Source organism: Chiloscyllium punctatum, chromosome 5 (genome assembly GCF_047496795.1).
Source record: "Chiloscyllium punctatum isolate Juve2018m chromosome 5, sChiPun1.3, whole genome shotgun sequence".
In the NCBI taxonomy this organism is placed as follows: Eukaryota; Metazoa; Chordata; class Chondrichthyes; order Orectolobiformes; family Hemiscylliidae; genus Chiloscyllium; species Chiloscyllium punctatum.
In genome coordinates, this window is record NC_092743.1 from 19,243,085 (window position 1) to 19,259,507 (window position 16,423).

The following is a 16,423-nucleotide window of genomic DNA, read 5'->3' on the forward strand; positions in this document are numbered from 1 at the left end:
GCACATACTCAAAGGGCTGAAGGGCCTTTTTCTGTGCTGTAGACCTCAATATTTCTATATTTAGTGTTACTACGTAATTGAACCTTAAGTGCCATGAGATACTAAGGTGGGATTTGAACTGGTGCCAGAGTCAGGAAGTCAGGGCTCTGGATTACTAGAAATGTGATGTTACATCCTAATTACTTTTGAAGTGAGATTACTGTTGGAACATAGGAAGCACAGTAGACAGTTTGAAGATTGCAAGTTCTTACAAAGAACAATGTGGTAATAAGCATGTTCATAAAATATCTGTTCACAGAATGTGAGCACTGTTAGCTAAATTAGCATTTATTGTCCATCTGCAATTCCTCTTGAACTGAGTAAATTGCTGGGCCATTTCAGAGGACAGAATCTAGATTAGAGTGGTGCTGGAAAAGCACAGCAATTCAGGCAGCATTCGAGGAGCAGGAAAATCGACATTTCGGGCAAAAGTCCTAATGAAGGGCTTTTGCCCTAAACGTCGATTTTCCTGCTCCTCGGATGCTGCCTGAACTGCTGTGCTTTTCCAGCACCACTCTAATCTAGAATCTGGTTTCTAGCATCTGCAGTCCTTGTTTTTAACCCACTTTAGAGGACAGTTAAGAGTCAGCCACATTGCTGTGGGTCTAAAGTCACATGTAAACCAGACCAGGTAGGGACAGCAAACATTCTTCCCCAAGACACATTAGTGAGCCAGATGGGTTTTTACAAAAGTTGGCAAACGCTACTAGGGTGCCATCATATAACCTGTTTTAATTCTTGAATTTTTAAAATTGAATTCAAATGTAATATTGTGGGATTCAAACCCATATCCCCAGAACATTAGTCTGGGACTCTGAATAACTAATCCAGTGGCAATGTTGGTTGAGGGATAAATATTGGCCAGAACACTGGGAAGCACTTCCTAGCTCTTCTTCAAAATAGCGGGACAATGTTGATGATACCCCGAAGACCAGGAAGGCAGACTCTTTGTTTTAACTTCTTGTCCAAAAGGCAGCATCTACAACAATCTCTCAATATTGGTGTGCCAACTGAATATGTGTTAATTTTGCTGTTCAGGCCCTGGGGTGGGAATTTAATTCAGAAACTTCTGAACCTTTTAATTCAGAATCTTTAGAATACAAGAGTAGGGATGTACTGTTACATCCGTATAAGAATCTGGTCAGACCACATTTAGAATATTGTGAGCTGTTTTGGGCCCTGTGTCGAAGGATGGATGTGCTGGCCTTGGAGGAGGTCCAGAGGAGGTTTACAAGAATGATCCCAGGGATGAAGGATTTATCATATGAGGAGCAGTTGAAGACTCTAGGTTTGTACTTGATGGAGTTCAGAAAGATGAGGAGGGATCTGATTGAAACTTTCAGAATACTGAGAAGCCTGGATAGAGTGGGCATGGAGAAGATGGTTCCACCAGAAGGATAGACTAGGACCTGAGGGCACAGCCTCAGAGTGAAGGGCAACCCCTTACTGAGGGTCAACTGAGATAAAGAGGAATTTCTTCAGCCAGAGGGTGGTGAATCTGAGGAACTCATTGCTGCAGAGGGCTGTGGAAGCCAAGTCATTGAGTGTATTTAAGACAGGGATAGATAGGTTCTTGATTGGTAAGGACATCAAGGATTAGGGTGAGAAGGCAGTTGAAAAACCTATCAGCCATGATTAAATGGTAGAGCAAACTTGATGTGCTAAATGGCCTAATTCTGCTTCTATAAATCTTATGGTGTAGAAAATGTATTGAGGCATTTCAGAACGGAACATGTATAGATAAAGTTTTTATCTCGATTGCACTTTTTGTGTTTTCCACTTTGGAAAGCTTTTTTCCTTGGTCTGTATTCTTGATGTGAAAGGTATTTTGCAAATATTAAGCCTCGTGCACAATTGTATTAAGTGGAACATGCTGCATGGAGAGAAGTTGAATACTATTTTGTGATATTGTTTACAAATTTAACGAATAAGGTATATTTTGGGTGGGAAAATTGCATGAGGGCAACTACACCTTGTATTGTGAGAGAAGCCTATGGTGCTGGTGTAACTATATTTAGATCTTGGAATTAAATGTAATATCTCCAGATTTACAGATGACACAATGCTTGGTGGGAGAGTGAGTCAAAAGGAGGATATTTCAGTGTGATTTGGACAAGCTGAGTAAGTGGACAGATGCATGGCAGATGCATTTTAATGTGGATAAATGGGAGGTTATCCACTTTGGTAGCAAAAACAGGAAGGCAGATTATGGTGCAAGGGTGTGGGGACAACTACTTAGGACTGAGATGAGCAGAAATTATTTCACCGAGAGTGTGGTGAGCCTATGGAATTTGCTACCACGGAAAGCAATCAAAGCCAAAACATTGTATGATTTCAAGAAGGAATTGGATATAGCACTTGGGGCAGAGGGATCAAAGGGGACAAGTGGGAAAAGCAAGCTGGTAATGATCAGCGATGATCATATTGAATAGTACAGCAGGCTCAATGGGCTGAACAGCCTACTCCTGCTCCTATTTTCTACGTTCCTATATATCTCCCTGGCTTCTCTCAAACAAGAAAAACTGAAATATAGTTTGCTGTTGCTGAAGAAGTGTATGTAGATATGACAGTACATGGCAAGCTGTCGAAAATATTCCCAACTCCGGCTTGAAAGGAAACTGGTAAACAAAAGTTCATCTTTGTGGTCAACCTCAAAGCCACCGACAATGCAGTCCCTGAGCTGCTCTATTTGGAACAAAACATTAAATCAGGTTAGAACCCTGGTGAGTGAGGCACTGTAACAAAATAAGTCAAATGGTCAACAGAAATTATTTTTTCTCACTTATAGGACATGGGTGTCACTGGGTGGGCCAGCATTTCATTGGCTGTATCTAGTTGCCCTTGAGTAGGTAATGATGAGTTTGAACTATAGCAGTCAATGTTCTGTAGGTAGTCCACTTTTCTGTTAGGGAGGGAATTCCGTACACATGAGATATAAGTTCAGAAGATGAACCCTAGTCATTTCAGAATACTGATCGGAAGGCTTCCTGATAAAGATTGCTCAGAAGATGTCATTAAGAATTTAATCCGTGTTATATATGGACATTTCTCTAGTGATGAAAACAGGAACAGGCTGAAGCTACTGCTGAGCCCCGTTGTATACTTCAATCAAGATTAAACATCCACTCTCTCCACCATCAACACTCAATAGAAGAAGGATGCGCTATCCATGCACCATGGAAATTCACAAAGGCCACATGACAACCACCTCTAGAAGGACAAGGGCAGCAGATACATTGAAACACCATCACTTGCAAGTTCTCCTCCAAGCCACTCACCATCCTGACTTGGAAATATATGCCCATTCCTTTACTGTCGCTGAATCAAAATCCTGCAACTCCCTCCCTAAGGGCATTACAGGTGTACGTACACCAAATAGACTGCAGCAGTTCAAAGCACAGCTCACCACCACCTTCTGAAGGGTAATTAGAGATCGGAAGTAAATGCTGGCGCAGCCAGTGATGCCCACGTTCCATGAGAGAATAAAAAAGAATTGGTAATGAGAATTGACTTAGTTCTTAATTTGAAATTCTCCTAGCTACTGTGATGAAATTTGAGCTCATGTTTCCAGTGCATTAATTTGGCTGTCCAGATTGCTATCACCATCCTACCATCCACATCTGGTTGAGTAGCTAGGAAAATGGAACTCCAGAAAGCATTTACAATGAAGTAGCAAATTAAGAAACGGTGTGTGGGAGCCACAGCCAATACAGGATGGCAAATGGATTCTGCAATTGGGAGGCCCAATAAGAAGATCCACATTAAGAGAGGTAGCTCTGAAAACTTACACCTCAAACAAAAAGATGTAATGGCCACAGTTGGTGAGCTATAATTGCAGCAGATCCAACTTGGTTGCTTTATAGGGAGCACTTTTGTTTTCCCTCCACCAGCCCAACCTGCCACCAGAAGGCTGTCACTATTCTGTCAATGGACCCCACACCAATACTTAGCTGTCTTCTGGAAGAACTTTAACAGATTTCATTGGCTCTGTACCAGAAGGTAGCTGTCAACTTCTCAAATCCACTATCCTGAAAAGGCAGGACCAAGACAGCCAACCATTTTGCCATTCATGTAGAGAGGTGTGGATGGCCTAGTGCCAAAGTTGCTGGACTCTTAATCCAGAGACCAGGGTATGTTCTGCGGACCTGGGTCTGAATCCCACCATAACAGATGATGAAAATTGAATTAAATAATTAATCTGGTATTAATGATGATGATGAAACTGTTGTTGAATGTCAAGAAAAATCCAACTGGTTCACTGATGTCTTTCGGGGAATAAAATCTGCCATCCTTACCTGTTCTGGCCTGAATGTGACTCCAGGCCCACAGCAATGTGATTGAGTCTGGCCAGCTGAGGTGACACATAGTGGAGCAGGAGATGCACTGGGAGTCCTCAACATTGACCATGGCACCAGGTCAAACACGGGCAAGGAAACTTCCCACTACTCACCATGCACTGTCCTCCCTTGACTCCATGTTGGAGGAAGCACTGAGGGTGGCAATGGCTCAGAATATACTCTGGGTGGATGATATCTAAATTTACCACCAAGTGTGACTGGCCAGCAGCATTACTAATTGATCTGGGCCAGTCCTAACAGATTGGGAGGTACTGTTTTCAAATTAGGGGTTGTCCTTTCAGCACAGTGGTAAGTGAAATATGTTTTTCTCAGTAAGTTGTGTGACTCTGAAATTCCCTGCCCCAGAAGAGGCAAGGTCATTGGTAATAGTGGATACATTCCTGTTAATCAGGGAAATCGGGGTTAGATGGGGAACATGGAATTTGAAACACAGACAGATCAGCCGTCATCTTATTGAATGGTGGAATACACCAACTGGTGCACCTCTGCTCCAAATTTGTTATGTCCATATTCCAATGGGCACTCTTGCCTCCAAATCTGTCTCTACTTTATAAGAATCCCACCTATTCTGTTCCTTGCTGCTGTTCAGGAAGAATTGCTCTCTGAGTATGCTGAATAGCACCAACAACTCACTGTCCTTTTCTCCAGGTCCTCCTCCCTCGATTAAGAGCTTTTCCTCTCATGTCTGCTCTCTCAATCCCCAAGTCACACCATGTTGCATGGAAATGTCCAGTAATGCACTCATGCCTGGGAGCAGCTGATTTCTCCTTGAAGTCTGCAAAGTCTCTTCCAGCACCTTCCACAACATTCCCTGTCGACGTTTAGAACTTTAAACAACTCTGCAGAGTGCCAAACCCTTGCAGAATCAAAACAATCACCACAAGTAATTATCCAGCAACTAAACTGTAGTTGATGATTTCTTCTAACAGGGCTAATTGGGCTCAGGGGGCTATTCTTACTGCTGCTTTTATTTACAAGAGGGTACAGAAAGGGCATTAAGCTCCAGAGGACATCATTGGTGTCAAATCAGAGATACACGCTTCTTGATGCCATGATCTACCTGCACTTCATACTACCTCAGCCCTTCGCTCACAGTCTCACTCAAATATTGCAACTTGTCCCAGAGATATGTGCGCACACATGGACTGCCGCCACAATCACAGTTTGACAGCAGAAACCACTGTCTGTGCCTGTCCAAATGCCATGCCAGAGTTTTCAAGGTTTGTAAATTTTGTTTCTTCTTTCTGAGACATTTTGCAGTAAACTTTATTTAGTTTACACTCAAAATGCCAAACCAGACTAAATAGCTGCAAAACCTGACAGGAACTTGATATGAAGAGCCAGGAGGATGTGCAACTGAAAGATGAGAGTACACAAGTATCTAACTAGTCTCCCTGAGTTTAGTTTTTTTCAAGTTAATTTAAAGATAGTTCTTCTATCACATCATAGTTGTGTTCTTGTGCATTATGGAAAAACCATGCTTCAGAAACAGCACTTAAGGTGTTGGCAATGTAATCCTGTTACAGCCAACACACATTTTAAAAGTTCATACTTTAGAAACAGTGACCCCAATCCATCAATTGCGTTACAGCGAATTCGTGTTAATAAAGCACACGTTATAGCAGAATAACCTGTTTTAAATTCTGCTTTGGACATGGTGATATTTGACAATTGTGGTTCAGCTAAGAGAGCTCCATGCAAAAAGTAGATTTAAAACTCTAAGAATCTAAAACAGTTTTATTACTACACTTGCGCACGTGTGCTTTGATTGTAGAATTTACTACAATGAAAAATTACATCTTAACTGTTTACTTTCCAATATAAACACTCAGTACGTTTTGAGGCCCTTTGTGTCCTTTTAGGGTCATAGTCTGAACTCCTGGAGGAATTTCACACTGCAGTGACATTCGACTGTGTATGCATGTGCATGTGTCACTTGATTACAATCAGATTTCTTTTCGATGAACAATGGCTATTGCTATATTGTTGCTTCAGTTTTACAGCCACTGTGTGATTGGATTTTATAATTATTGTCATACAATTTCATAATAGACTTACATTAAATGCATGGTCAAAACAAAATTCAGCAATGGACCCCAACTCAATACTTTAAATAACTAGTATATGAGGCAGGGGAGAACAAAGTAGAGTGGTATAGCTGCTGTTAAAGGTTTGGTTCACCATTGAAAAGAAGGTTGTGATGATAAAAGAACACTGAACTAATTGCTCACAATGGCCCAGCAGAAACATGTGTAAAACACTTCTGTCTTAAGACTCATCCTGGATACACATCATGATCAGGTAACAGATGAGCATTAAATTGTGTGAAAACCATTCCTGTTCATTACTGCAATGGGATTGATCTATAAAACCCTGATGTGACACCATGTGTGATCCCACACACCCAAGAGATTCTTTCCACATTGACCTTCTGACCAGTTGATGACTTCTTCCACTAAAAGTTACAGCATTGGTTGGAGGTATCATGAAGGTTTGATTGTACAAATCAGAGATATGGATTCACGGCATCTGATCTTTTCCCCTTTGTGGATGTGCCAGTAATGGGAGGGGTATAGATTTAGGGTAAGCGGCAGGAAGTTTAAAGGGGATATGTTTCCACATTTATGTTTTTATGTTTCACCTAGAGTGTGGTGATTATCTGGAACTCACTCCCTGAAAGAGATGGTGGTAAAGAAGGGAACCATCACAACATTTATGAAGTAGATTAATTCATCAGAAATAATGGTATACAAGGCTACAGCCCACATACTGGGAAATGGGATTAGAGTAGAGAAGTGTTTGATGACAGGCGTGGGCATGATGGGTCACACTGTAAAACTCTATGACTCTGTGTGATATTCGTAAATATTCTTATATTTACCATACCATGTGTCGGTCCAGCAGCTTGTGAACAAATCAGGAATTAATCTGTGAGTAAGTGAAGAGGGAAAACCAAGTGAGGGAAGAGGTGAAATAAAAAATGAATATGTTGATAACAGCTCTGTGAAACAAAATTGTTTCAACTTTTGTCACCCCAATTTAACTGTAAGAATTTACTATCCTGCTATTGTGCTTTGTCTGCTAGGGGCATGCATCATAACATTGAATACAGTTCTACAGGTAGATATTGTCATAACCACATAAAAGAGTCATAGAGTCATAGAGATGTACAGCAAGGAAACAGACCCTTCTGTCCAACCCGTCCATGCCGACCATGGCAATCTAGTCCCACCTGCCAACACCTGGCCCATAACCTTCCCAACCCTTCCTATTCATATACCTATCCAGATGCCTTTTAAATGTTGCAATTATACTCGCCTCCACCACTTCCTCTGGCAGCTCATTCCATACACATACCACCTTTTGTGTGAAAAAGTTGCCCCTTTGGTCTCTTTTATATCTTTCCCCTCTCACCCTAAACCTATGCCCTCTAGTTCTGGACTCCCCCACCCAGGGAAAAGACTTAGTCTATTTATCCTATCCATGCCCCTCATGATTTTATAAATTTCTATAAGGTCACCCCTCAGTCTCCGATGCTCCAGGGAAAACAGTCCTAGCCTAGTCAATCTCTCCCTATAGCTCAAATCCACCTACCCTGGCAACATCCTTGTAAATCTTTTCTGAACCCTTTCAAGTTTCACAACATCTTTTCGATAGGATGGAGACCAGAACTGCATGCAATATTCCAACAGTGGCCTAACCGGTGTCCTGTACAGCCGCAACATGACCTCCCAACTCCTGTACTCAATACTCTGGCCAATAAAGGAAAGCATACCAAATGCCTTCTTCACTATCCTATCTACCTGCGACTCTACTTTCAAGGAGCTATGAACCTGCGCTCTTGGGTCTCTTTGTTCAGCTTTTTTTTATTTCAAAAATATACTTTATTCATAAAATGATTTGATGGTCTGTACATTTGATCATGCCATACATATGTCCACATTTACAAACACAGATTCAAATTTATCCTTGTCATATACAGGCCTGTGCATTTTTCAATCTTGTACATATATTTGGCTGAGGCATCAGCAGAGCCCAAAAAAACGTCCGCATAGGCCCCCTGTCCTTCTTTAGGCAGGCTGATCTTACACAGTGGTCTTTCCCCACCGCGCCTTGGCGGCAGCTGCCCCAAGCTTCAGCGCGTCCCTCAGCACGTAGTCTTGGACCTTGGAATGTGCCAGTCTGCAACACTCAGTCGGGGTCAACTCCTTCAGCTAGAAGATCAACAGGTTTCGGACCGCCCAGAGAGCGTCCTTCACCGAGTTGATGATCCTCCAGGGCGCAGTTAATGTTCGTCTCGGTGTGAGTCCCGGGGAACAGGCCGTAGAGCACGGAGTCCCGCGTCACGGCGCTGCTCGGGACGAACCTCGACAAGCACCACTGCATTCCTCTCCAGACTTCCTCTGCATAGGCACATTCCAGAAGGAGGTGTGTGACAGTCTCGTCCCCCCCGCAGCCACGTCGAGGGCAGCGTGCGGTGCGGCAGAGAGTCCGGGCGTGCATAAAGGATCTCACAGGCAGAGCCCTTCTCACCACCAGCCAAGCCACGTCTTGGTGCTTGTTGGAAAGTTCTGGCGATGAGGCATTCTGCCAAATGGCTTTGACAGTCTGCTCAGGGAACCGCTTGACAGGATCCGCCCTCTCCTTTTCCCGAAGGGTCTCAAGGACGCTACGTGCTGACCACTTCCTGATGGACTTGTGGTCAAAGGTGTTTTTCCTCATAAATTTCTCCACGAAGGACAGGTGATACGGAACGGTCCAACTACTCGGAGCGTTCCGCGGCAGTGAGGCCAGGCTCATCCTTCGCAACACCGGGGATCAGATACCGGGGATCCACGCACAGCTTAATGCAGCCACACACAAAGGTGGCCATCAGGGTGAGGGTGGCATTGGGCGTGTTTTTTCCCCCATTGCACCGGTCTTTGTACATTGAGTCTCTTCGGACCCGGTCCATCTTTGATCTCCAAATGAATCGGAAGATGGCCCGGGTCACTGCGGCGGGGATAGGCCAGACCTGTGCCACATATAGCAATACTGAGAGTACCTCACACCTGATGACCAGGTTTTTTTCCCGCGATGGAGAGTGACCGTTGCCCCCATCTGCCTAGTTTCTGTCTCATCTTCCTGATCCGCTCCTCCCAGGTCTTGGCGCACGCCCCAGCCCCCCCGAACCAAATACCCAGCACCTTCAGGTAGTCAGTCCTGACAGTGAAGGGGATAGAGGATTGGTCGGCCCAGTTCCCGAAGAGCATGGCCTCGCTCTTGCCTCGGTTTACCTTGGCCCCCAAGGCCCGTTCGAACTGGTCACAGATGCACACGAGTCTGTTTACGGACAGCGGATCCGAGTAGAAAACAGCGACGTCATCCATGTACAGGGAGGCCTTAACCTGCAGGCCCCCGCTGCCAGGAATAGTCACCCCTCTCAGACTCGCATCCTTCCTGATGGACTCGGCAAATGGCTCTATGCAACACACAAACAAGGCGGGTGAGAGGGGGCATCCCTGCCTGACTCCAGATCTTACAGGGAAGCTATCTGATTCCCACCCATTGATTGAGACTGCACTGACAATGTTGGTGTAGAGCAGTCTGATCCAATTTCCGATTCCATCCCCAAAGCCCATTTTGGAGAGGACATCCCTCATATATGTATGCGATATCCTGTCAAAGGCTTTCTCCTGGTCCAGGCTGATGAGGCAGGTGTCCAACCCTCTGTCCTGCACGTAGGTGATCGTATCCCTGAGGAGTGCGAGACTCTCAGAGATTTTCCTGCCCGGTACAGCACAGGTTTGGTCCGGGTGGATCACTGATCCCAGAGCAGACCTGACCCGGTTGGCGATGACCTTTGACAAGATTTTGTAGTCTGCATTTAACAGTGAGATCGGTCTCCAATTTCTAATTTCCTCCCTCTCCCCCTTCCGCTTGTAGATGAGGGTGATGATGCCTTTCCTCATGGATTCACTCATGGTACCTGCTCGAAGCATACTGACATACACCTCCAGCAGGTCCTGGCCGATCAAGTCCCAAAGAGTGGAATAAATCTCGACCGGTAAGCCGTCGCTTCCGGGAGTTTTATTCTTTTCGAAGGACTCGAGGGCCTTGGTCAGTTCATCCAGAGGGTCTCTTTGTTCAGCTACACTTCCTAGGACCTTACCATTAAGTGTATAACTCCTGCTAAGTCCTGCTAAGATTTGCTTTCCCAAAATGCAGCACCTCACATTTATCTAAATTAAACTCCATCTGCCACTTCTCAGCCCATTGGCCTATCTGATCAAGATCCCGTTGTAATCTGAGGTAACCTTCTTTGCTGTCCACTACACTTCCAATTTTGGTGTCATCTGCAAACTTACTAACTGTACCTCTTATGCTCACATCCAAATCATTTACATAAATGATGAAAAGTAGAGGACCCAGCACCGATCCTTGTGGCCCTCCAATGGTCACATCTCAAAGTGATTATAAGCTAAGAATTTCTGTCTTGTCATGTAGTCTGCTTTTAATTTGCAAGAGATTCAATTTAAAAATATACAAGAACAGCTGTAGTTTAAAGAAGATAGTTTATTTTACTGCAAGACTACCACTGTAGTTGTCAAGCTGCCCTAATACAGTTACTAGCTGAACATACATATGCAAAGGCAATCAAAGTATGGTCAGTCTCTCAGAACTGATGCTTCTTTGAATTTCTCTTTGCAAAGTCAAGGCATTGAAATCTGAAGTCAAAGTCAGCAGTTGTGATTGCTCTTGTGGTTGAATAGTCAGTGTTTTCCTGTCCAAATGGAGACTGTGGGTCTGCAGATTTTGCCAGAGAGAGAGAAACTTTCCTGTTTCCCACCTATTCTGGAGTTACAGTACTTGCAGAATGCTTGGATTATTGTGGCAGGACAACTGTTGTTTCTGTATACCGTTCTCTTTACTTCCTTTGGCCAAGAACTCTCGGTGATGAAGCCTCTCAGAGATGTTCCTGGGTGTTCTGCACAAAGTAGCTGTTCTAAGGCAGACTCATAACTTTAATCAGTCATTGTTCCAGAACAAAAAGGAAGGATGTCAATCATTCTGGAATCCCTTTTAAGTCTCCTCAATACTTATTTCCATTTTCACCAAGGCCATTAAATTTTCACACCTTTCAAAAATTTAATAGACATCCCTTAAAGACCTTAACAGCGTCTGACAGGATTTTTAAACAGAAAGATGCCATGCTATCTGTCCACAACCTCATTTTCAAAAAGACTGTTAAACTCACTTTAAAGATTTGAGCACACAATTGTACCTTTTAAAACAGTGGTCCCTAAAATCTATTATGTTGTACTTGGCTGTTGCAACAATAATGAACAGAAAATCACAGAAACCAGTTAAATTGATATTCTGGGAGTGTACATGTGTGAACTAGATACTTTACTTTTCCAAGGTAGAGAGAAGATGAATTAGCTGCAGTATAAACTAAAGTGCCCCAATTTGATTGAACCTTAATGCCATAACCAGAGCCTTGACAACATCAGTAAGTTAGTTCCAATTCTCTATATCCTTATTGTGTTTCAAGCGTGACTGATAATTAAGGCCAAATGTTAATGTACTGTTGAATTATACTCATTTGAAATTGAGTTTATGGAGTCACTTAACCATCAAAAAGACAACCTAGGTGAGGAGGAACATGACGGGCACCCGAAGTACTCAGGGATGCCCTCATAAGAACGAGGTACGATGCTCAACTCATTGATCGTCAGTTCCAATGTGCTACAGCAAGGAACTGTAATGACCTCCTCAGGAGACAGACACATGCTGCAACCGACAGGGTACCCTTCGATGTTCAGTATTTCCCAGGAGCTTAAAAACTATGCTATGTTCTTCATGACCTGCAACATATTATCAATGAGGATGAGTACCTCGCTAAGACCTTCCCCACACCTCCACTGCTTGCCTTTAGACAACTGCCAAACTTCAAACAGATCATTGTTTGTAGCAAGCTGCCCGGCTCTCAGGACAACTCCATACAACCTTGTCACGGTAGGCGCTGCAAGACGTGTCAGAGTGTGGACATGGATACCACCATTAAACGTGGGGACACCTCCCACCATGTACATGGGAGGTACTCATGTGACACAGCCAATGTTGTCTATCTTATATGTTGCAGGCAAGGATGCCCGGAGGCATGGTACATTGGGGAAACCGAGCAAAGGCTACGACAATGGATGAATGGGCACCGTACAACAATCAACAGACAGGAGGGTTCCCTCCCAGTTGGGGAACACTTCAGTGGTCCAGGACATTCAGCCTCGGACCTTCGGGTGACCATCCTCCAAGGTGGACTTCGGGACAGGCAGCAGGGAAAAGTGGCCGAGCAGAGGCTGATAGCTAAGTTCCATACCCATAGGGAGGGCCTCAACTGGGACCTTGGGTGCACGTCACACTACAGGTGACTACCATTGCACTATACACACACACAGACACTCCCACCCACACACACACACACACACACACACACACACACTCCTATACACATGGACACACATATACACAGACACTCACACACACCCTTACAGACAAACACACTCCCACACTCATACATGCATCCTCTCAGAGACTTAGAGGACTAATCCACACACATTTAGAGACTAATCCACACGCATATACACTCTCTTACAGATACTCACAACCCCCCCACCCCAGACACACACTCCCACACTTGCACATGCACCCCCTCACAGACTTAAGACACTCTACACTCACATACACTGCCTCTCATACTCACAACCCCCCAACCCAGACACACACACATACACATACACAGACACAAAGACCCACATGCACACATATACATATACATATACGTTTGTGGGGTGAATTTGTACTTGCAGAGTTACATTGTACTTTGCTCAAAAACTGCATGAATTCATGTAAAACTCTGTTATCTCACTTTTTAGATTAGAATCAATCTAAACATCATGGCACAGACAGAGAACACAGAGGGCCAATACCTTCAACATATTGTCCAGCTAACACCAATTGTTACAGTTAACCTGAGAATGCAACTTTTAAAAAAAGGTTTTGTGATTTACACATGAAAGAAGTGAACACTGTATTCGAACAGATGAAAAGACTCAACAATCAAGGTATTTTTCAATGTAAAATTTCAGTTACATCACACTGTAAACTTTTGCTTTAAATTCTGTGTCTTAGAATTGTGTCCTCCACAATCACCTGATGAAGGAGTGGCACTCCGAAAGCTAGTGTTTCTAATTAAACCTGTTGGACTATAACCTGGTGTTGTGTGATTTTTAATTCCATAATTATAGGGTGATCGCAATTTGGAACTGAAGTCCACAAAGTGAATGGGCAATTCTATAGTACACTTATCATTGAAGGCAAGTAACTTCAACACACATTATAACATTTTTTATTGAGTTATCAACATAGAGAATCAAATTCCATTATGCAATTTTCAATAAAATAAATCTGGGCCTAAATAGGAAGCATCTATTCAATAAATAATTTTAAAAGACCAGCTGGAAGGACAGGAATCTGAAGGAATTTAGGAACTGAAGCTTTAAATATTTCAGTGGAAGAAAGGATCTGGGATATATTAATAGCTTACAAAGCACAGGAGAAATTAATAGAGGATTAATAGTGTGACCAATAGATCCCAGTGTTATCAACAAAATAAGAAGCTGCATGGAATGTGGCAAGAGCTTATTTTGAAAGGGGCAATGCTTTCCCTAGTATTTAGAGACATAGATTCATGGAGTCCTACAACATGGAGACTGGCTGTTTGACCCAAACCAGTCTAAAATGTCCATTCACGCTAACCCTATTTCCCTACACTTGGCCCTTCTAAACCTTTCCTGTCTATCTATTCATCCAAATGCCTTTTAAATGTTGTTAATGTATCTGCCTCAATCACTTCTGCTGGCAGCTCATTCCATTTGCATACCACCCTAAAAACGTTGCCCCTTTTATTCTTTTCCCTTTAACTTTAAATTGATACCCTCTAGTCAGTCATTGGTTCCCCAACCCTGGGGAAAAAAAACTAAGTGCATTTACCCTATCCATGCCTCTCATGATCTTATATACTTCTATAAGGGCCCCCTCAGTCTCTAAAGAAAAATGCCCTAGCTTGTCCAACATCTCCCTATAACTCAGAACATTGAGTCCTGGCAACATCCTTGTAAATTTCCACTGCACTCTTTCCAGTTGAATAACATCATTCCTATAGCAAAGTGACCAAAACTGAACACAATACTCCAAGTGTGGCCTCACCAATGTCCTGTACAACTGCAACATTACTTCCCAATTTCTATACTCAGTGTCCTGATGGATGAAAGCCAGTGTGCCAAAAGCCTTCTGCACTATTCTGTCTACCTGTGACTCCACTTTCAGAGAACCGTGCACCTGAACTCCAAGGTCCCTCTGCTCCACTACACTCCTTAAGACCATTCACCATGAAACTCCTACCTTGATTTGACTTTCCAAAATGCAAGACCTCACACTTATCTATATTAAACTCCATTTGCCATTTCTTGACCCACTTCCCCAGCTGATCAAGGTCCAGCTGCAATTTCTGATAGCCCTCCTCACTGTCCACAATACCACCTATTTTAGCGCCATCTGCAAACTTACTAATCATGCCTTGTACATTCTTATCCAAATTATTGATGTAGATAACAAACAGCAATAGGCCCAGCACCGACCCGTGAGGCACTCCACTAGTCACAGGCCTCTAGTCTGACAAGCATTCTTCCACTATTACCCTCTGCTTCCTACCATCAATTCAATTGTGTATCCAATTTGCAGCTCCCCCTGGATTCCATGGGATCTAACCTATCAGAGCAGCCTACCATGTGGAACCTTATCAAAGGCCTTACTGAAATCCATATAGGCTATGTTTACTGCCCTGTCCTCACCAACCTTCCTGGGCACTTCATCAAAGAACTCTAACAAATTTGTAAAGCATGATCTTCCATACACAAAGCCATGCTGACTATTCCTAATCAAACCCTGTCTTTCCAAATGCATGTGTATCTTATCTCAGAATCTTCTCTAGTAAATGAACTAGCACAAATGTTGGGCTTACTGGTCTATAGAGTCATAGAGATATACAGCACAGAAGCAGACCCTTCGGTCCAATTCGTCCATGCCGACCAGATATCATAACCGAATCTAGTCCCAATTTCCAGCACTTGGCCCATATCCTTCCAAACCCTTCCTATTCATATACCCACCCAAATGCTTTTAAATTCTGAAATTGTACCAGCCTCCACCACTTCCTCTGGCAGCTCATTCGATACATGTACCACTCTCTGTGTGAAAAACTTGTCCCTTTAGTCCTTTTTATATCTTTCCCCTCTCACCCTAAACCTATGCCCTCTAGTTCTGGACTCCCCCACTCCAGGGAAAACACCTATTTATCCTATCCATGCCCCTCACAATTATATAAACCTCTATAAAGTCACCCCCCCTAGCCTCTGACGATCCAGGGAAAATAGCCCCAGTCTATTCAGCCTCTCCTTACAGCTCAAATCCTCCAATCCTGGCAACATCCTTGTAAATCTTTTCTAAACCATTTCAAGTTTCACAACATCCTTCCAATAGGAAGGAGTTCAGAATTGCATGTAATATTCCAACAGTGGCCTAACCAATGTCTTGTACAGCCACAACATGACCTCCCAACTCCTGTACTCAATGCTCTGACCAATAAAGGAAAGCATACCAAATGCCTTCTTCACTATCCTCTCTACCCGTGACTCTATTTTCAAAGAGCTATGAACCTGCACTCCAAGGTCTTTTTGTTCAGCAACACTCCCATAGTTCCCAGGCTTTTCTTTGCAGCTCTTCTTGGATAAAGGCATAACATTCGCTACCCTCCAGTCTTCCGGGACCTCACTCATGGCTAATGATGATGCAAAAATATCAGTCAGGGCCTCTGCAATTTCTTCTCAAGCCTCTTGCAGTTGGTCTTGGATATACCTGATCAGGGCCAGGAGATTTATCCACCTTCAGACATTCCAATACTTTGAAAATTGGAGAAAGCAATGCCT